Source organism: Ambystoma mexicanum, chromosome 6p, assembly GCF_040938575.1.
Source record: "Ambystoma mexicanum isolate Mex_15411 chromosome 6p, UKY_AmexF1_1, whole genome shotgun sequence".
In the NCBI taxonomy this organism is placed as follows: Eukaryota; Metazoa; Chordata; class Amphibia; order Caudata; family Ambystomatidae; genus Ambystoma; species Ambystoma mexicanum.
Window position 1 is genome coordinate 1,179,376,809 of NC_090935.1, and position 19,141 is coordinate 1,179,395,949.

General features: G+C 45.6%; 1 protein-coding gene across 1 annotated transcript in view; it reads left to right on the forward strand.

Annotated features, from left to right (window-relative positions):
* Positions 1 to 1,123: 1,123 nt before the first annotated feature.
* LOC138510293 (annexin A1-like) overlaps positions 1,124 to 19,141 on the forward strand; it is a 271,226-nt gene continuing 253,208 nt past the window's right edge. The window contains exon 1 of the mRNA XM_069625824.1: positions 1,124 to 1,303. The gene's annotated coding sequence lies outside the window, so the exon portion shown is untranslated. The remainder of the gene's footprint in view (positions 1,304 to 19,141) is intronic.

Sequence of the window (19,141 nt, forward strand, 5' to 3'; positions counted from 1 at the left end):
AAGTGCTTAAGGACCCAACACATGTCATTGGCTCTATGTTGGTCATACCTTTTAGTCTTCCAGGGTGTCATGTTATCTTGCGTTTCTTTCATTTATATAGTGCCTCCCGACATAGTTGATGGCTTCAAAGTGCTTGTATAACATTCATTAGTGGTAGGGAGAACTAATGTCGGGTAGATAGTTGGGATGAGGGAGATGGGTAGATAAGATGCACAGGAAGATATGAGCTAGAGGAGCAATATGTACTATTGGACCCAATGTACCATGGAGCTGAAGTGTATTCTATGGGATGCGGTGCCAAGAGGAGAGACAGCTGGAGAGGAGATGTTCCATGCGCAAGATGGGTATGTCTGCAAATGACTCACTGCATGGTGAGCCTGGGGCAGCAAAGATTAACCACGGACTATACTTAATCCGCTCCATAGGCGTCTGCTGTGTGCAAGAATATTGATTGCTGTTGCCTACCTGACTCAAGGCGCTACATGGCCGGACCCCTAGCTACCTTGCAAGTAACACTGTCATTTCAGGGGGGTCATGGAGGCCAGGGAAAAAGCGTAATTTTTCGATAAGATGTATACTGGCTACAGAGTCCTTTTCCCTGAAAACAACATTCTCAGGTGAGGCTGTTCGCTTTGGACATGCTCGTCCAGCTGGCTTAAACCAGGATAGAGACCTCTTGACTTTCCTGAAATCCCTGAACACCTGGCTCTGGGCCCAGGCCTTTTACAGTAGATGGTTGTTTTAATGGTTTGGTCAATGCTTCCCATAGATATATTATTTGCTGGCGCGCGCTGGTGGTTCCTGTTTTATTGATGCACTATTTGTTCATGTTTTATATAAGTGTACAAAGAACAACTCGCTGCTGCATTTCGGTGCTTAGTCTGGGCTGCATAATAATCAACACACGAATAGAATAAATAAAGAAATAAAAGCGCCCCAAAGCTGGCAAGAAACGTCTGAAAATGAACGCCCTGGCCTTCGTTTGGATGCACTTGGCAGGTTAGCATCTATCACTGCAGGGATATTTCGAAAGCTTCCCGTTGCAGCTTGGTTCTTCGCTGGAAAGCAGGGACCTGCAAGGTCTTTTTTCTTTTTGGGCGTGGGAGCGTCTCAGGGTAGGTGGAATGCCTGCGTGAGTCCTCCTCAGGCAGCGTCCAATCACAGGCGCCGGGGCGGCATTCCTGGGCTGCAAGGTGTGGCGCTGAGACAGTCAGACTACTTAATATCCCAGGGCTAGGCTTCACTCTTCTGCTCCGACTAACTGTTTGCGTCTGCTGGCTCTCGCCTCCTCCCACTAACGCAAGTAAGTGCCGCTCCTGTTTCTTGCACCGGCTCACGCGGGTAGTTTTCAGAAAGCTGTGCAGGCGTGTTTAGGTAATTAGAACAATTCTGGACGGGTAGTTAAGTTAAGAAGGCTAAAGTGTTTAAAAGAAAAAGTGAGGGCAACATGGCATGGAGGCAGTACAACATTGGACTTTCTCCTGCTGCGGCTGAAATGTCACATGACGTTCGCTTTTCATATCTAAAAACATGAATTCAGTCAGACACACTGTTCGTAAAATCGCTTTTCTAATATGTATGGTTGAAGTCAGTCCTTGGCCGTCTTTTTAGACGTCTGCAGAAAGGTTGGCACTTGGTCACCTTAGCCAATTGTATGAAGTTTGATTTTCATTTTAAAAGACAGTTTTTATATTGTTCGCACCTCGACCAGGCCCCCCACCCGCCTCCACAGTTCCTCTCCTTCCTCAATTCGCTCTTCAAATGTATCACAATTAGAGGCAAGGACCTAGGAACCAGCAATGGGTCATCGTAAGAGTCGGCCGGAGACCTAGGCAGTCTGTGCAGTGGGCAGGGCCGGCCTTAGGGCAGGGCGGGCCAGGTTCCCCTGAGCTGGCATAGTGGGAAAATGTGCAGCAGGCGCCTTTTTGTTATTAAAGGCATCTGTGTGGGGCGCGTTTAATAACAATAGGGTGCCTCCGACACAGGAGCGAGGTGGTTTTCATTGGAACAAGGCGCATAAGCGCCCTATTTCATTGATTAACTGCCAGGCGCCGGAGCGGGGAGAGATGGGGAAAAAAGTGCCGCGCCTGAGCCCCTACCCCACCCCGCCCCTACCCCTGTTGACAAGGGGCGTGAGGGGGGGCGCCAATTCACCCATGGCTCTGCTGCAACTAAGGCCGGCCCTGGCGGTGGGCCAGGGCCCCGCTGTCAGAGCAGGAGCCCCGCAAGGTACCGGTATCTGCCTCAACTGCTGTGCAGCTTCCATCTAGGAAGCTCGCGTGAGGCCACAGTTTTGTCACCCCACCTTCTGTGGCTCTCTAGAGAGAGACACCAGTTCCCAGCGTCCATCGGATGCCGCAGACCCTTTGACGACTGCTTATCACTTTCTTTCTTCAAGCAGCACATTCAAGTGGGGTGATTTGTACATGATGGCCCATTTAAGAGACCAGTGTTTTGAAGGAGATGTTCGTAATATTTCTGTGTTAAGACATGCAGATAGGCTTTTTCAGTCTGAAAGCACCAGTAAGCTGCCTAAATCTACGCTCTTATCCAGGTCAATTACAATATATCAAACTAAACAGTTTCAAATTGGCTCTGTTATTTTCAGATGTTCATATTGAATGTGCCAAAGAGTTTTTTTTGTAAACTGTGATATTTTCATCATAGGATATATGAACTCTGCATTTGTCAATGACTGAAACACAAACCGGTAACTTTTTCACACATTTCATGATATATGTCTTGAAAATACATTTTCTAAACCCAAAGGCATTTTTTTTGCATTTTGCTGAATTGCATTCTGGTATTTGTAGTCTCCCAGTCAAGATGGGGGAATAATGCCATAATTGTACACTTTTTGATTAACATATTCCTGTTATGAACTTACTATGGGATGTGTACTTTTCAAGTCATCTTTATAAAGCAGAGTATTGTTGAAAGCCAGATGTGGGGTTGAGGAGGGGGAACGATGAGAGGGCAAGCGAGTCCTGAATATATGCCCAGGATGTGGCAAGAGAGGTTGCAATCCTGGAGACTGGTGCCATTATTTTTCTCTGAATGTGGCCATGCGCTGCTTTTCAAGGCACAAGTAAAGGATACATGTGGGTGGACAGCTTAACTTTTTTCAGAGAGCGGACACAACCCCCTTGGTATTTTTGAGGTCGACAATCATGCTCAAGCATTTGGCTACCAGGATTTCACCCGGGTTGTCATAAAATGATCATCAAAGCATATCCTCGTGTTGGGATATTGTTTTCTTGGAAATATTTCATTACATATTGCTGGGTTAAAAAGGTGAGCACCTTTTATACCTGGCCAGCGTATTTAATTAAACATTTCTGCTCTCAGGTTATTTTTTTGTTGATTACTTTTTTTGAAAGGCAAATGCTCTTTTGTCTGGTGCACTTTCTTATAAGAGGACAGGTCAAGTGAACTAATTTTTGTATCTTTCTCGTTAAGATGTGTTCACTTGCTATTCTTGGGTGCCAGCTTTTGATTTTCCTATGGGGCCAAAGTTCCAACACAGAGGGAAGCATGGCAGCCGTACTCATCCTCATGTCAAAACATCACATTTTACAGCCCATGTTGCCATAGGAATAGGAAAGAAGACATTTGATTTACAGGAAGGTTTAAACATATAACATCTCAGCAACAGTCTCCCAACCTGCTTGTTGCCTTTGCAACTTTCCCCTATATGAAGCCCTGCTATTCTACACCCAGTGAACAGTTCTGGCCTGCTCGCCCCTCCAATCAAGGCACAGGGGGTACATTAATGAGGCTACCTTCTCATTTTGTAGTGAGCAGCACTTGACAAACATAGTTGCTATAATTTTTCTTTGAAGGTCAAAATAATACTTATCTGTAGCTTCTGAAATAAAAGCACATTGCTAATTTGAACAATATGCCCACAAATACACAATACAAATAAAAACAATTGTGAAACTTCTGCAACAGCAGTTATTTTCAGTTAGCAAAACACAATGGCCATAATTTTGTAATGCTTTCCACGGATAGTGTTTTTAAACCAAAGTTTCAAAAGACCTTTTGAAAACAGTATTTCTATCAATTACATCTGGGAGGAGACGTGTTCAAGTTCCATAATTGCAGACTGCTCTCAAATCCGGCCTATGCCACTTAAGCAAAGTGAGTGCTCCTGCAACTTTTATCACACTGCCCTATCTGCCAAAATCAGAAGTCACTCAAAAAGGGTGTTCCCATCAGAACAAGTTATATTCAATGACTAGTCCAAAAAGTTTTTTGTGCATGATGCATGCAAGTCCTGAACTTAATCCCATTTTTTTCAAAAACATTGAAACACTTGGCAGTATGCAGAGAGTGTGCGTGGTAACCCACATTGAATGTTCGTGATACACACGCAATACATATAGGTACAAATATATTTGTAAATGTTTTAATTGTATCCAGGTCAAAATTAATTTAACCAGAGACATGACTACTGCTTAGATGCTTATCAATTGGTCATGTATATAGAACATAAATGTCTGCAGACAAACATAATTGTAATAACATATTATATACAGCAGTCGTCAATTATGTTAATAAATTAGAAGTCTGTAGAAGGCATTCAGCTGTCTGCTACTTCAAAAAAATGCCTGAGTCCTAATATTGCCACATACGTAAATGTTAATATTGAGTACCTTTGTGTACTAAAGACTCATTCTGTGATATCACTGATGTCCCTATTTATGCAAATTAGGGGGGCCCACACATCTTTTGCCACCCAGGGCCCCACTGATCCTGGGGCTGGCCCTGTTAGTTGAAATGTACTCCTCTCAATTTCCTGGGTCGGGGACTATGAGCAAATGTATCCCAACATCCCCGCCCATCTGACTTTCCTAAGCTTCGGGGCATGGGAACATATGTGACTATGGGGTCTTTTTTGTTCAAGTTCTACATGTCACAGAATCGCAGGTAAATAAGAGTATTGCAATTGGCCCATGCAGCCTCGTTAGGATGGGTGGGGAAGGTGGGGATTTTGTGCAGTGTTGAGTACAAATATACAATTCTATATGATTGATTTCTAACGACTGAATTATTACTGAAAAAACGAAAATATCGAAATATAATTGTTGATATTGGGGGGTGCCCCAAGCCCCCTGTTTCCCCAAGTTAGGTGCCCCACTCTGAACCTCCCCACACCTTTTAACCCTTTACCTCACCCCCTTTATATTTACCTTTCGTAATTTTTTTTGGTAATAATTCATTCGTTATTATAATTTCGGTAACGCCGCTGGATACCCAAATATACCAGTAGAATGCTTTTAAATATTCTTTATAGATTTGACAGTGTGCTAACTGTGACTCGGTCCAAGTGTAACCGGGTCTGTCCAAATACATGGGATATATAGACATACATGTTTTGAGGCGCAGAAGGCTATGGAACTCTGGATTGCTGCAATTTGCGCTGCGGCAGTAGGTGTCCAGAGAAGACTCCCTGGGCTTTCCCTTGTCCGACGAGCTTGGACTGGCCTATAGGGTAATAGAGCAATGCCCGAATCAAGAAGGCAAAAAGCTAGTGTGGGCCCTTTCTTGGGTCAACATGGGCCACTTTTTTCGCCAATGTGGGCTGGAAAATGAGTTACTCCACTTTGCTGCTAGCAGTAATGACCATTGTTGCTGTATAAACATTCTTTAAATTGCACAATTTGCATCGCATTTTATCAAAAAACTCCCCCTTGGGTACTATTCAAAAATCTGTCACTAAAAGAATGAATTGCCATTTGCAACTATGGGCCACATTTTCATTGGTGCCCGAGACAATTGTAAGCCCCAGTCCAACTCTGGTCTCTAATATAATTTGTGTCCCCTCATGTTTTTCTCTGATACAAGACATTCCAGGGCTCCCGAATCCTAAGGGTGGGGCAACTAGAGCAGTTGTGTGCAATTTTTTTCCTTCTGAAATTAACCAGTATTTCCGGTTTTTCGATTTGTTGAAGTGCAGGATGTCTGTCTTCGGCGCGCCTAATTTCTTTTTCCAGAGGAACAGCAAACATGGCAAGGCGCCTGGTTTGCAGAGCACCTTCTAGCCAACACTGCACACAGGGCAACGCCCAAGAATATGTGTCCCTCACATGTCCTGTTGCTCCTCTACTTCTACCCAGCACTACATTCATTGCAATTTAAATACTGTTTTATTGACTTGTGATTAAAATGAATACGTAGACAGTGTATGCAACAATATTTTAAACGGGAACTTTCTATCTCGTTTTTTTTTGTTTGTTGTCTAAATGAAGAACACTCGCCTAGATTGTGTTGCTGCGTGATCTATTTCGTTCTCATTTGAAACCGTAGTAAGATCTAACGGCGCTCTTCAGTTAGTGAGCGCTCGGAGGCCGTTCCGAGTGCTCCGGCAGAAAAATGGAAGATGTGTTATGAAATAAAGGGCAAGCGATAGGTGGTGGTGTTGCAGAAGGAAGCAGTAAGTGAGGCTAGTTTACAAAGAGTGCTTTGAAGCTACTTCAAAGTGCTCTATGTGAAGATCAGAGAATTAGACAATGAGATGATACAGCCATGTTGCCATATGATGTGAGTGAATGAGAAAACAAACCTGCTGTATTTTATTTTATTGAGCATTTGTTAGACGCCTCTACAACAAAATGGTGTTACCAGGCGCGATACGGCAAAGTCGGGAGGGAACAGTGGAGTAAATAATAATGGCAATAAAATATACATTTGAGGTGCTATTAGGCCTTGTGGCATTTCGGTCGTGCAAGTGCAGGGAGAGAAGTGCAGAGGATGCAGCGGGGGGCAAGGTATGGGCAAGTGCTGGGGAAGGCCAGGGAGAGAAGTGCCAAGAGGATCCAGGGGAGGAGCTGCTGGCTATATGCTACGGCAGAAGAATCTCAGGGGTGGGATGCATAGCCGTGAGGTAGGGAGCCAACAAAGGCTGTCCTGGGGGGAATGGGAGGATGCTGGTGTCCACTGGTCAGGGGTCTGTTAGCCAGTGAGATTCATGAAGGTCCAGGACGCCAGGCTCAGTGGCTATGGGTGATTAGAAGGGAAGGGAAAGAGAGAAAGAGGTAGAGAAAAGCAGAGTTTTGAGAAGTTTCTGGAACTTAAGATGGTTAGGCTCAAGTCTGAGGGGGGCAGGGAGGCTGTTCCAGAGAGAGGCACCAGCCAAAGAGAGAGACCTGCCACCAACTCTCTGCTTGGAAAAGCGTTTGACAAGCCGAGAGTTGGAGTTAGAGGAGTGGAGGGCTCTAGCAGGGAGGTGTTTAGGGAGAGAAAGTTGGAAGTAGCATGGTCCCAGTCCCCAGAAAGCTTTGTGGATGATGCCTAGGGTCTTGAATTTGATCCTCGTGGCTACCAGGAGCCAGTGGGGATATCTTAGGGCAGGAGAGATACGGTCCCTGAGCTTGAGGTCAATGATAATTCTTGCAGCCCTATTCTGGAATAGCTTGAGTGGCGTAGGGAGAAAAGGGGGAGATTGAGGAAAATGATGTTGCAGTAGTCCAGCCTAGAGAGGACCAGAGCTCTAGAAACACTGAGATTCTGTGGGAAGGTGAGGAAAGAGAGGATGCCTTTTAGGAAGTGAAGCCGGAAGTGGGTCCAAGATGTGAGGGCTGAAGGAGAGAGAGGAGTTGAAAATGACCAAGAGGTTTTTAGCCTCACGGGATGGTGGGGGTAGAGGGCCCAAGGGTAGGAGGGAATTGGGGCGCAGGTGTATCAATAAGAAGGATCTCAGTCTTACTGACATTAAGACATAGGTCATTTGCTGCACACCATACCTGTATAGCGGAAAGACAATCTGGGATGAGAGAGGAGGAAGAGGAGGTAGAAGAGGGACCTTTGAAGGAAAGTTGTGTGTCATCAGCGTAGCGATGGCGAAAGGATAGAGCCCTGGGGGACGCCACAGTTAGAAAGAGTGAAGTGGCGGAGGAGAAAGGGCCAGCTGGAACTGGGAGGGGCGTTTAGTGAGGAAAGAGTTTAGCCAATCCAGTGCCCGATCTGTGATACCGAGGCTATCACCGACATTTTATGAGGATAGAATGGATGACCGTGTCAAAGGCAGATGAAAGCTTGAGGAGAATGAGAACAGCAGGAGAGTTAGTCAAGATTTGCAAGCATGTCTACATGGGTGTTCAGGAGAGCAGTTTCTGTGCCTCTGTATGCCCGGAATCCAGATTGTCATGGAGGCAGTCAGCAAGTTCAGTATGAAGGATCAGTTGGGGGAGGCCAACTTCTCCAACAGTTTGTGCAGGAAGGGGGTGGTGGAGCTAGGGCGATAGCTGGGCAGGAAAGGTCAGCAGACGACTCTTTTAGGAGAGGGTGCACAAGGGAGTGCTGGATGGAAGGAACGAACGAGCCAGTGGCAAAGGAGTGGTTACAGAAGTCAGCAAGAGCCTGATCAAGAGAATAGATGTTCTTAATGGTTCAAGAAGAGCAGGGGAGAGCCTGTTTGGAGGAGACCTTCACAGAGCAGACTACTTTAGAGGACTCATAAGGTGCTATGGGCAGGAGGGAGGAGAGAGTGGAGGGGTAGAGGAAGGGAAGCCAAGGGTGACAGGGGAGCGGGAGTGGATGTGGGGTGGTGGAGAGTGAAGACAGGATGTCCTGAGTTTTTGATGTGAAATGGGAGGGCAAGGTGGTGCAGAGAGCCTGGGAAGGAAGGGAGAGGTGGATACTGCAGTTGGATTGGTCAGTTTCTTGCAGATTTTGAAACGTTCTCCTTTGTTATTAGTGGCTCCAGAGATGCAGGCTTGGATGTGGGCCCTCTTCTTGGATCGAATAGAGAAACAACATTGCCTTTGGAGCAGGTGAGAGGCCAGTTTGTCAGAGGATGAACCTGAGGTCTGCCACTTCCGCTCAGCAACTCTGCACCTACATTTCAGAGATGCTAGGTCGGAGTCATACCAGATGTAGCACTTAGAGGCAGGTTTCAGGCAGATCCTCATGACAAGGATGTCGAGGGTGTTAGAGATGGAGGGGTGCAGGTTTGCAAGGTTAGCAAGGACAGATTCAGAAGGAGATTCAGGAGTAGGGGTGGGAGTGGGATGAAAGTGGAAGCAAAAGCTGGCACTCGCTTCATCGGTCGAATGACTGCAAAGGACGCTGACAGTGCATGGAGTGGCTAAGATAGAGGGCCGAGGGGGAGGCAAGCGGGAGGAGATGAGATAGTGTTCAGATTAGGAGAGGAGGGTGGTGACAGTTATAGATAAGAATATCCCCATAGATTAAGGCATCCAGAGTGTGTCTGGCTGAGTGGGTCAGACCGGAAGGAAGAATGGTGAGAGAGAGGGAGTCACAGAGGTCGGGGAACTGTGAGTTGGCTGATTCAGGCAGGTCGAGGTGGATATTGAAGTCACCAAGGAGGAGGAGTTTGGAAGAAGAGGTCGAGGGATGAGGCGAGGTCAAGCCATTCAGAGAGGAAGAGAGAGATTGGGCTGGGGGGGGGTGTAGATGGTAGCGAGGGTGTAAGAGATAGTAGGAGAAACCCTGAACCTAAAGACAAGGCATTCAAAGGAGGAGTATGATGGAGTAGGTATGATAGAAGCAGAGATCCACTCAGGGAAAATCAGGGCTACTCCGCCTCTGGACCGGTTGGGCCTGGGTTTGGAGATGATTTGTAGCCTTGGTCTTGGTAAGGGCAAGGACATCAAGGTCAAAGTCTTCAAGAAGGAGACAGATGTCAGAAGAGTGTTTGACAGCAGAACGAGCATTCAGAGTAGCTAAATGAAGCTGATTACCACCTTTGAAAGTTTTCCGAGTAGGGGTACCAGGGCGTGGTAATCCCGTTGGTGGTTGTGGAGAGATGAGAGGAAGGAGAGGTAGCAGGAGATGGAAGGAAGTTAATGAGAGGGAGCAGGCACCGGTCAAGGAGGAGAAGAGTTGGTTGAGAACCTTGGGCCATGCTAGTGCCATTGTGGTAGACATTAATGATGCATCTACAGGATGTGAAGTATGCCAAGAGTGATTCCCATCTAATTCCACCATTAATGGATGAAAAAGAGAAAGGGAGAGAGTGGAGACCAGGTGGGGAGTCCATAGGTTCAGGCAAGGGACAGAAACAAGGATGTTGGTAATAGTCTGCCTGAAAGTAGCATTGACATAGGTGTCAGCTATAGGTAGGCCAGGAGAGCTTTTTAAAGCTTGTTTCTTCCAGAATTCATGAGAGGGATAGGCTAGGTGATACAGTTGCAGTCAGAATTGACAGCGGAGATAGTGAATGCCATGTAGCGGGGGAGAGACAGGCAGGGGGCTGCACAGTGCACAAATGAACTCACTAGGCAGCCAAGCAGACACAAATGAAGGAGGTGCTTTAAACAAGATATGCACGGGTAGCAGAGATTTTAAATACTCAGTCTGGGTGAGTGCTAAAGTGAAGCTGAAAACAAACAGTGTGCAGGTTTAAATGCACATTAAGATTTAGCTTTCCAGCCAAGCACTAAAATGCAGCAGAGATCAATCAAACTGCAAGTTTAAAACACAACAAGATTTAGTTTTAAATCAACAGCTAAAATGCAGGCAGATCTGATTTTAAGCAAACAACCACAATGCTACAATTTGGTGAGACCAGCTCTTTTTTGCCACAGGCAGCAATTAGCAATTGGGTATGTTTGACAGTCACTAGGCAATCAAAACGGAGGTGTAGATTCAAAAAAAGGATTGAGACTGTGAAAGGATAAATCGGGCAGAGGAACCAAGATTACATTAGCAGTAGTGGCAAAGGGGGTGAAGATTATAGTGAACAAACATATAGTCAAACCATATTGCTTCAGGAAAAGGGCGGAGGTCTAGCATTCAAACACATCCAATGACTAACAGTAAAACATACCAACATTACTACAATTTGACACAGCATGCTTTTGAAGGTAGTAACAAGGATATCTTACTCAGGGCCTTCGCACATTGCAGACTAAAATTAGGAGGCAGGAGAAAGGCAGGATGCGGGGCAAGCAGCAGAACAGTGACTAATGCCAAGTAGTAGCGAGTTGTGAAGGAGATGGTGCAGGTCAATGTCCCGGGAGATATGAAAGCAGCCTCAGAGTGCACAGTAAGAGTCAAGGAGATGTATCACTCAGAGCTGTACAATGCAAAAGATGAAAAGGTCTTGGTGAGGAGTGGGAAAGTAGAAGGCAGCAGCCTGGTTCCAGGTGCATGGTAGAGGCACCCGCCTGCCGGGAGTCACAAAGATCAGTCGGGGCAAGGCAAAGGATAACAGCAGTGTGGACATGCACAATGATTACAGCAGTGAGGCTGAGAGGGTTTAGCGAGCTGTGGCGTGGACACAGCCGTGAACAGAGGGTGAAGGGCCAGATTGAACATGGGATTGAGGGGAGGAGCACTTACCCGAACAACAGGGTATTGGAATATGCAAACTCCATGGAACAAGAACGCGGTGGGGGGGGGGGGAGTAACAGAGTTTAGCCGCTCACAAATATGCAGGTCCAGTGGAAGGAGCGATGGAGTTTTGGGGCTAACAGAGAGAACATGGGCACTAACAATGCCTGGACAGGTCCAGACAGGGTTCTTTGTGACCCTTAGAGGGGGGCAGCTTTCACCTATTGGCTCCCTGGCCTGCCACAGATGTAGGCGGTCACAGCCAATCCTGTGTCTTGCACGAGGCAAGTGCCTCAGACCCTCACAGCAAGGCAGGCAGCCATGGTTGAAAAAGGTTTGGAATGTAGAAAAGAATGGGGCTCCATGCTGAGAGGCGGATCCCGCAATGTTGCAGGGTGGAGGGGGGCTGTGAAAACAATGCTGGGATACCAACCCTGGACACCAGGGATGGAAAGTGCTCAGGAACACTGCAAGGCAACAAAAATCAGTCAAAATGAATTTACCCCAGCCCCTGCATGCGGATACCAAAAGACGCCCAAGGCAGGCAGTGTTCAGGTAGAAGACTGGGCAAAGGACAGCCAGCGATGTGAAGTGTAGTTGGAGCCCCAGCAGCCACCATAGCACGAGAAAGGAGAATCACTGTGGGCCCAGGGCACAAGTCATACAGCGTGCCTGATCTGGTAGGTTGCAGTGTCAAAATCAATCTCCGGATATAAGAGCTCTGTATGATGAGTACAGGATGGAATTATCTAGAAAATGAATACTTGTCATGGCAACAGCTGCCTAATGGTGTGAATTCCAGGGCATTTAATGATAACTTCTGGCAAATAGTTGCACGCTGGATAGATGGCTCATATGCAACGTGCTGGTTCTGGGAATGGTACAATGCCATGCAACCGGTCTGAAACCCTGGTGGCACTGCCTAGGCCTGTCTTCATTCTGGGGGCGATTAATCGAGTACCATCATTAGGCAATAATAATGCCGATTAGCACTTGGGATGGGGGGCACAGCCAATCAGGTACTGCATATCGATGCTGAACACTCTAATCTCAACCCTGCGTTCCATGCAATCCACAGGCTACCTCTCCCACCGCGGGCTGCCATCTTCTCCCCACCCTTTCTCCATTTTTTAATCTTAGCCCATCCCCCTCCCCCTAGGACTACTTACATGATTGTTGCGGCCTTTTTAACCCAAACTCTATAAAACACAAAACTAATCCTATGACTGAAGCGCAATGCCAACATATTGAAATGCCGAGTAAATTGTGCTAGTTGCTGTTGTCTGATGGCTAAAGCTGACCATTTGTGTGAATATCTAGGAATGATGCGAGTTCCTTACTCTATGATGACAATACCTGTAATAGGTTTTATGGAAACATATTCTGGTAAAATCTTTGAAATTATGGTAATTTGGACATGCAATTATAATGCTGGGTAAATCGTGAATGTACATGGGCACGTGATCTCACCCACTGTAACAAGAAAGGAAACCTTTTGACTACACAGGTCAAAGCTGATGGTTGTGTCATTATTTGTTGCTACAATCTTTGTTTTGTAACTTTGAACGTACATTTTTCACAGAAAATAAAACGTACAGACACACACCCACACACTCCAAGAAACAATGGCAGTAATCCCATAAATGCAATCCTCTCATCCTTCAAACTTCTATTTTTCCAACTCCTGGCACCTGTGCTAAAACCTAAAGTAGCAACTAAAAGAATTGGTAACAATATTGCTTTTTTCCCTACTTATTCTGCTTCTTTGTATCCCAGAAAAGAGCATCATTTGGCAAGGTGGCTCTATGTAACCTCAGCATGTGTTTCAGGTCCTAGGCTTTTGTGTAAAAGATCAGTGCATTCTGGGAGTTGTAGGCTTTTGTATCAACTGGATTATAATCTCAGAAAACAATGTTTTTTCAAACAAAACCCCAGATGACATGGAGTGACTCATTTGATTCTCCTAAAATATTCCACAAACAAGAAAATGAGCTTCGCCACCAGCTAAAAGACCATCAAGGAATGCTAAGTACTCTGATTTCTCATATTATGCCTTTCTTTGGCAATTTCCTTTGATCACCACTGCTGCCCACCACAACTCACCTACACCTGCTGGCTACTTTTGGCCCTTTTGATTGAGCCTTAATCAAAGCCCAATCCTCCATTCTGCCATACCAGTGCTACGAAGAAATGACCATACCGTCCAAGGTTGTAGGGACATTTAAGCCTGGATAGTTTGACAAAGAAACTTTTGATGAAGACTATTGAGCAATTGGCTGAATCACGAGGGGCAGATGGATGTGGGCAGGCTATTCTCCCTTGCATTTGTCTGTGTAGTGCTCAATTATGTTAATGGTGAAGGCTCCCTGCTAACCCAGGTGGGAGATTTAACAGGCTGCCTGCTGTGCTGCTTGTCCCAAAATGTGCCCACAGGCTTTGCCCAGTTTGTCCACCTATAGAAATGGGCCTTCTGCTTTGTAGCAGTAAATGGAAATATAAAAGTGAAGTGGTCTACTGTTTTGATGCCTTCACTTGTGTGGACACCTGCACCTATGGACTGCACTCGGGATGGATTGGCGTTCAGGAGTCAGGATGGTATTGGTATAATGGACCTAAAAACATTTGACCTAAAACATTTGATCACATTTTGTTAATCTTTTTTTTCAGGTCAAATGTAATTAAATATATATATGGGTTGTGGGTAACGGTATAGATTAGGTTGAGGGGAAGTGGGTGGATTGTGGGGGGTATCCCCCTGTATTTCAGACTGAAAAGAAGGTCAAACAAACTCGATTAAATGTGATTAGGTCAAATGCTTTAGGTCAAATAGACGCAGACCTCCTCCTCAGCTGATACAATCAGTGTTAGGTGTCCCTCTACTGTCCAAATGGCAAAGTGCACCCACTTCAGCAGCAGCAATCATTTAACGCTGTAGGACGAATGCCTCCTCACGAGCTGAAACTGAAAGTAGGTGCAGTAATTATGCTACTACGCAATCTTATGCCTTCATGGGGACTCTGTAGATGCGTAATTGTCAACCTTGATCCATTACAAAGACACAACATAGAGGCCCGTGTGATCAAGGGAACTTAGATACTGCTCTTATACTGCGCATACCTCTCATTCCATCTGATTCGTTTAGCCTTCTCAGTGATCCTAGAGACCTACGCCCCCTTCCTGGAAGCAATCAGTGGTAATTCGATTTTTAAGAAGGGGGACAGAAATGACCCTATAAATTACCGAACGATATTGACCTTCAAGGTATGCTAGAACAGCATATGTTCAGCTAGTATACTTGATAAGGTTTGCTCGTTATTGGCAGTTATTGCTATTGAAAGACAGGTCCTCATACCAACAAGAACAGTTTAGCACATAGAATATTCCTCTGCAGCACAGTGTGAATGTAATGCTGTCCAATCTACATATCACCTTGTTATGCAGTATTGACCCACTCCATATTAGTAGGTTCTACCTGTACTCCTCAACCAGACATTTAAACCCTGCACATGGGGCCAAAACTCAGTGTTCATTGAACTAGAATGGGTGGTAGGGCTTTCGTGGCTCTAGAAGCAGTTCTATGGAACCTGTTGCCCTCTATAGCAATCTCAAAAGGTTTTCCCCAGTAAACAACTCCCTTAATAGCATAATGTGTAACCTACAGAAGAATGAGGGAAGTCTGACATTCCATTCTGGAATGCTGCCCTGAAAGTTGCTTTTTAGAGTGGGAAGAATCTCTCCAAACCCTAGCAATTATATTCTGGAGGACAGCTTCAAATGACCACTTTGTTGCCATTCAAGCATTCTATAAACATAAACACAACCAGGAAGCACCTTTTACTTTTTGGCATTATTCATACATGGAGGTGAAATATATTTATTGGACCACCACAAATGTTCAGATAAGTTTACACGTGAGCTTTAATGTGACCGGCTTGACTTGACGTGCTCCCGTTGATGACTCCCATAATGCTATTGTTTGGACAGATTTTCTGAAGTCCTACCCGACTTCAATGAAACCATACAACTGAGGCAGTACAAGGCTCCACTCTTAGTATAAGGCTGGACCACCTAAGTTTGTGGTAGCGTAGAAAGAGCAGCCAGGCTTTTCTTAGGAGGGAGAGAGGGCTGTAGAATCAGTACAACGAGATTGTAATACACATATGGTTCAAAGAAACACGTATTGTAAAAATAAATGGTTTATTTAAATACAAGTACACTAAGGTAAATCTTATGGGTAATAAGTACCATCACATTATATGTAACCACAATTATAAAAACACCACAGTATGCTTTAAAGTGGACAGACCGAAGCATAGACCTTATTCAGAAAACTGACATTTTTTCTAGGGAAGTAAGACCTTATCAAACACATTCAGTATAGGTCACACCTATTATTTCGTACAGTAATTCAAGGGTAGTAGACCCTGTCAGTTATGCAGTGACACTAAACATGGAAAGCACATAGTTAACCAACTAGTAAATATACTATTCTGAATAGTGGAACACAGATTCAAGGAACAGTATATAACCTACTACTTTTGTGATAACACACAGTTATACAAGGTGAACTGTAACTTGGAGTGTAATATACAATTACACTTATCAGCTCAGTGAAACACAGTCTAAGATCAGTAAGAACTTATCACACTTTTATGGATGGCACAAGGCAGACCAAAGTTAGCTACACCTAGGAACACTTTTCAAGAATGGCACACAGCTATTCTAGGCAGGTAAATCCTATATACTTTTAAAAGGAGTTATCAGCAACTTAAGGCAGACTTATTCGGGGCAGGCTAACAGCAAGTCAGGGGAAGCAAAACCCAATTGGGGACACTCATAAATGTACATTCTAACAGGAAGATTACAGTGGAACCAACAGCATTACTTTCAAGAAGAGGGGGACCCAATTAACAGGTGAGTAAATGAACCTTGTATCTACCTTCTTTTAGAATGGCAAGAACGTTTCTATGGAAAGTAAGAATTTGAGTACTTATTCAGAATGGCACACAGCTATTCCAGGTAGGTAAAACCTATATATACTTTTCTGAATGGTAGAACATATCTAATGTAAGTAATAACTTTACAGATACTTTTCAGAATGTCATATATATGGGTTAATTTCCAAGGTAAGTAAAATAACCTGAGATATAGTTTTACAAGTGACAGAACACTTTCAAGGTAAGAAATAATTTTGTAACTGTTCACTCTCTGATTCACAGTTACCAACCAACTTCTTTAACAAGTAAGCAACTTTTTAACACTTGATATTCTTTTCAAGACAGAACCCTTTTCTTATCCAGTCCTTTCCTTTTTCTATAGCATGAGTTCACTCAGAGGCAGCAGAGGGACCCTAGTGGTCTACTTGCCAGCTGTAGGCAGGATGAGATAGGGTTCAGTTGCAGGCAAAGTCAGAGTTCCAGTAGAATACTGTACAAACAAGTATTTAACTTTAAAGTTAGTTGAGGGTCCAGGGACCTTAGAGAAGACACCTTAAGAGAATTCCACAGTGAGCCTGGGTGAACTGGATGAGTAGCTTCTGAATCACAGAAAACACCCCGAAGCTATACAGAATTCACAAAGGCTTAAGGTATGTAACATACCCAAGCCAACATAGTACCTCAGCACAGAAGAAAGGTTGCAGCAGGAACACTTCAGGATCTGCAGCCAAAAAACCTGTTGATGGATTCCTTTGTCAAGAAGGAAGATAGGACTTTGGCAGCAGGGATCGTGGGAGAAGGCTCCAGGCAAGAGTTTCCTCACAGCTGGATGTGGCTGTGTTTTATTCGGTGCCCTTTTAGGAGCTAGAAAGGCTGAATATCGCTGGTTGGATTATCTTCTTTTGCAAGGTCCAGCACTCTGATGAGGGAATTTCTTGGACTCGATTCACGCCTCTGCAGGTCCAGTAGGATTCCCACACAGTTTCAGCAAGATTCAGAATTGGGAAGACTGTGCACCGAACAATGGCCTGAGGTCCCAGGGTATTGGGGTATTGTATACCTGCAAGGTTGCAGCATGGCATGGGATGGCTCAAAATGCAGTTCTTCCTGAGTCTAGTAGGTTTCACTAGGCTCAGGGTTGGGGTCATCCGTTTCAGAATCCTGAGGTTGATTGGAAGGAAGGGCTACATGTTATGACTTGATGGTCATGAAGATTATGGGGCCTCTGTCCACAAGTTCCACTCAGAAAGATGCAAATAACTTCCTGAGCAATCCTTGAGGCCACAGGTTTTTTTGAGTGCCGAAGAACGCCAGGAACCAGAAACACCGGTGACCCCTCGGCCGCTGTAAAGCAAGCAATGGGTCAGTACAATGGCAAACAATATACTGAATAGCGAGGTGACCAATATCAAGGGGCTTACCAAGGGTCTGGGGACAGGAAGAACAAAGATGAAAATGGAGGTGTTCCGTGTGGCCGCAGCGTGTAGCAAGCGGCAGCGGTGAGGCGTAGATTGTTGTAGAATAGGCACTGCAAAACCTGTATGGAGAGGGTACTCCAAAAGGTAACAGAAGAGGAAAATCTGAAAACAGTCGGTTAAGAGTTCCAAGGTCAAAAGCCAGCCAAGTTCGTCGTAACCAGGGGGTAATCCAAAGGAATCCAAGAATACAGTTCAAAGGTCCTGAAACAGCAGAGCAAAACAATATCCAAGGGCTTGACAGAGGAATCCAAAAAGAACAGTCCGTAGTCCAGATTCAAGATGCAGCGACAGGAGGACGCTGAACAGTGCCTGATTGGGTCAGCTGTGAAGCACTGAATGAGCGTTCCCTCTCCAGTTTTAAAGGGGCCTAGGAGTGTCACATGACCCATCACGTGACCGATGATGTAGCATGTTTCTTTGTCACATGACCCAAGTTTCCAAAACGCTGCTACCGGGTCTTCCTGAGGGCGTGAGGAAGCAAAGGAAAAAGCCGGCGTCTCCGTTGACTGTCTCCAAGACGCCAGGGCAGCTACCAATGTTGCAATGGGTGACCATAGCGTGTTAAATGCCCTTGTGTGCGCCGCTGCCGTGCTGCTTGAGGGAGTGAGGACATGAGATCAGAAGAGGAGGGCAGAACAGGTCCTGAGATGGAGGGCTTAGTGACTGCACGGGTATTCGTGTGCGTAATGTGACCAGTAGATGGTGTAACAGAGCCCCCCCCCCCCCAAAGTCCCACGACCCCGATGAAACTGGGCCACTAAACGAGGGGCATGCACATCCCAGGCAGGAACCCAAGAGCGCTCCTCAGACCGTAACCCAACCAATCCACGAGATACTGGAGCTGCCTCCTGAAGAGACGAGAGCCCAGAATACCCCAAACCTCATAAACATCAGGGTCATCCAGTGACACAGGGGCAGGGCGAGAGACCAGGCACGTAGGACCAGGGCATAGTTTCAGGAGGGAAGTATGAAAACTGGATGGACCTTCCAGGTAAAAGGAAGGGATAGGCGATAAGCCACAGGACTCAGGACACCAGACACCCGAAAAGGACCAACAAATTTGGGAAGCAATTTACGACAGCCAGGCAAATGCAGATAACGGGACGACAGCCAAACTCGGTCCCCCACACGGTAAACAGGAGCAGCAACCCGTTTCTTATCGGCAGAAGCTTTCATGGCCAACTGAGCTTCCTGCAGATGGGCAAGAGTCTGGGCATGAACCATGGCCACGTCGCGAACACAAGATGAGGCAGCAGGAGCACAAGAGGAGGCATAATCGGGAATGGGCAATGTACGTGGGTGTTGGCCATAAAGAGAGTAGAACGGAGAAAAGCCAGTAGAAGAGTGCAAGGAGTTGTTATGGGCGAATTCAGCGAGATGTAGCAGGTGTACCCATGGTTTCTGATGTTGTAGTGTAAGACAGCG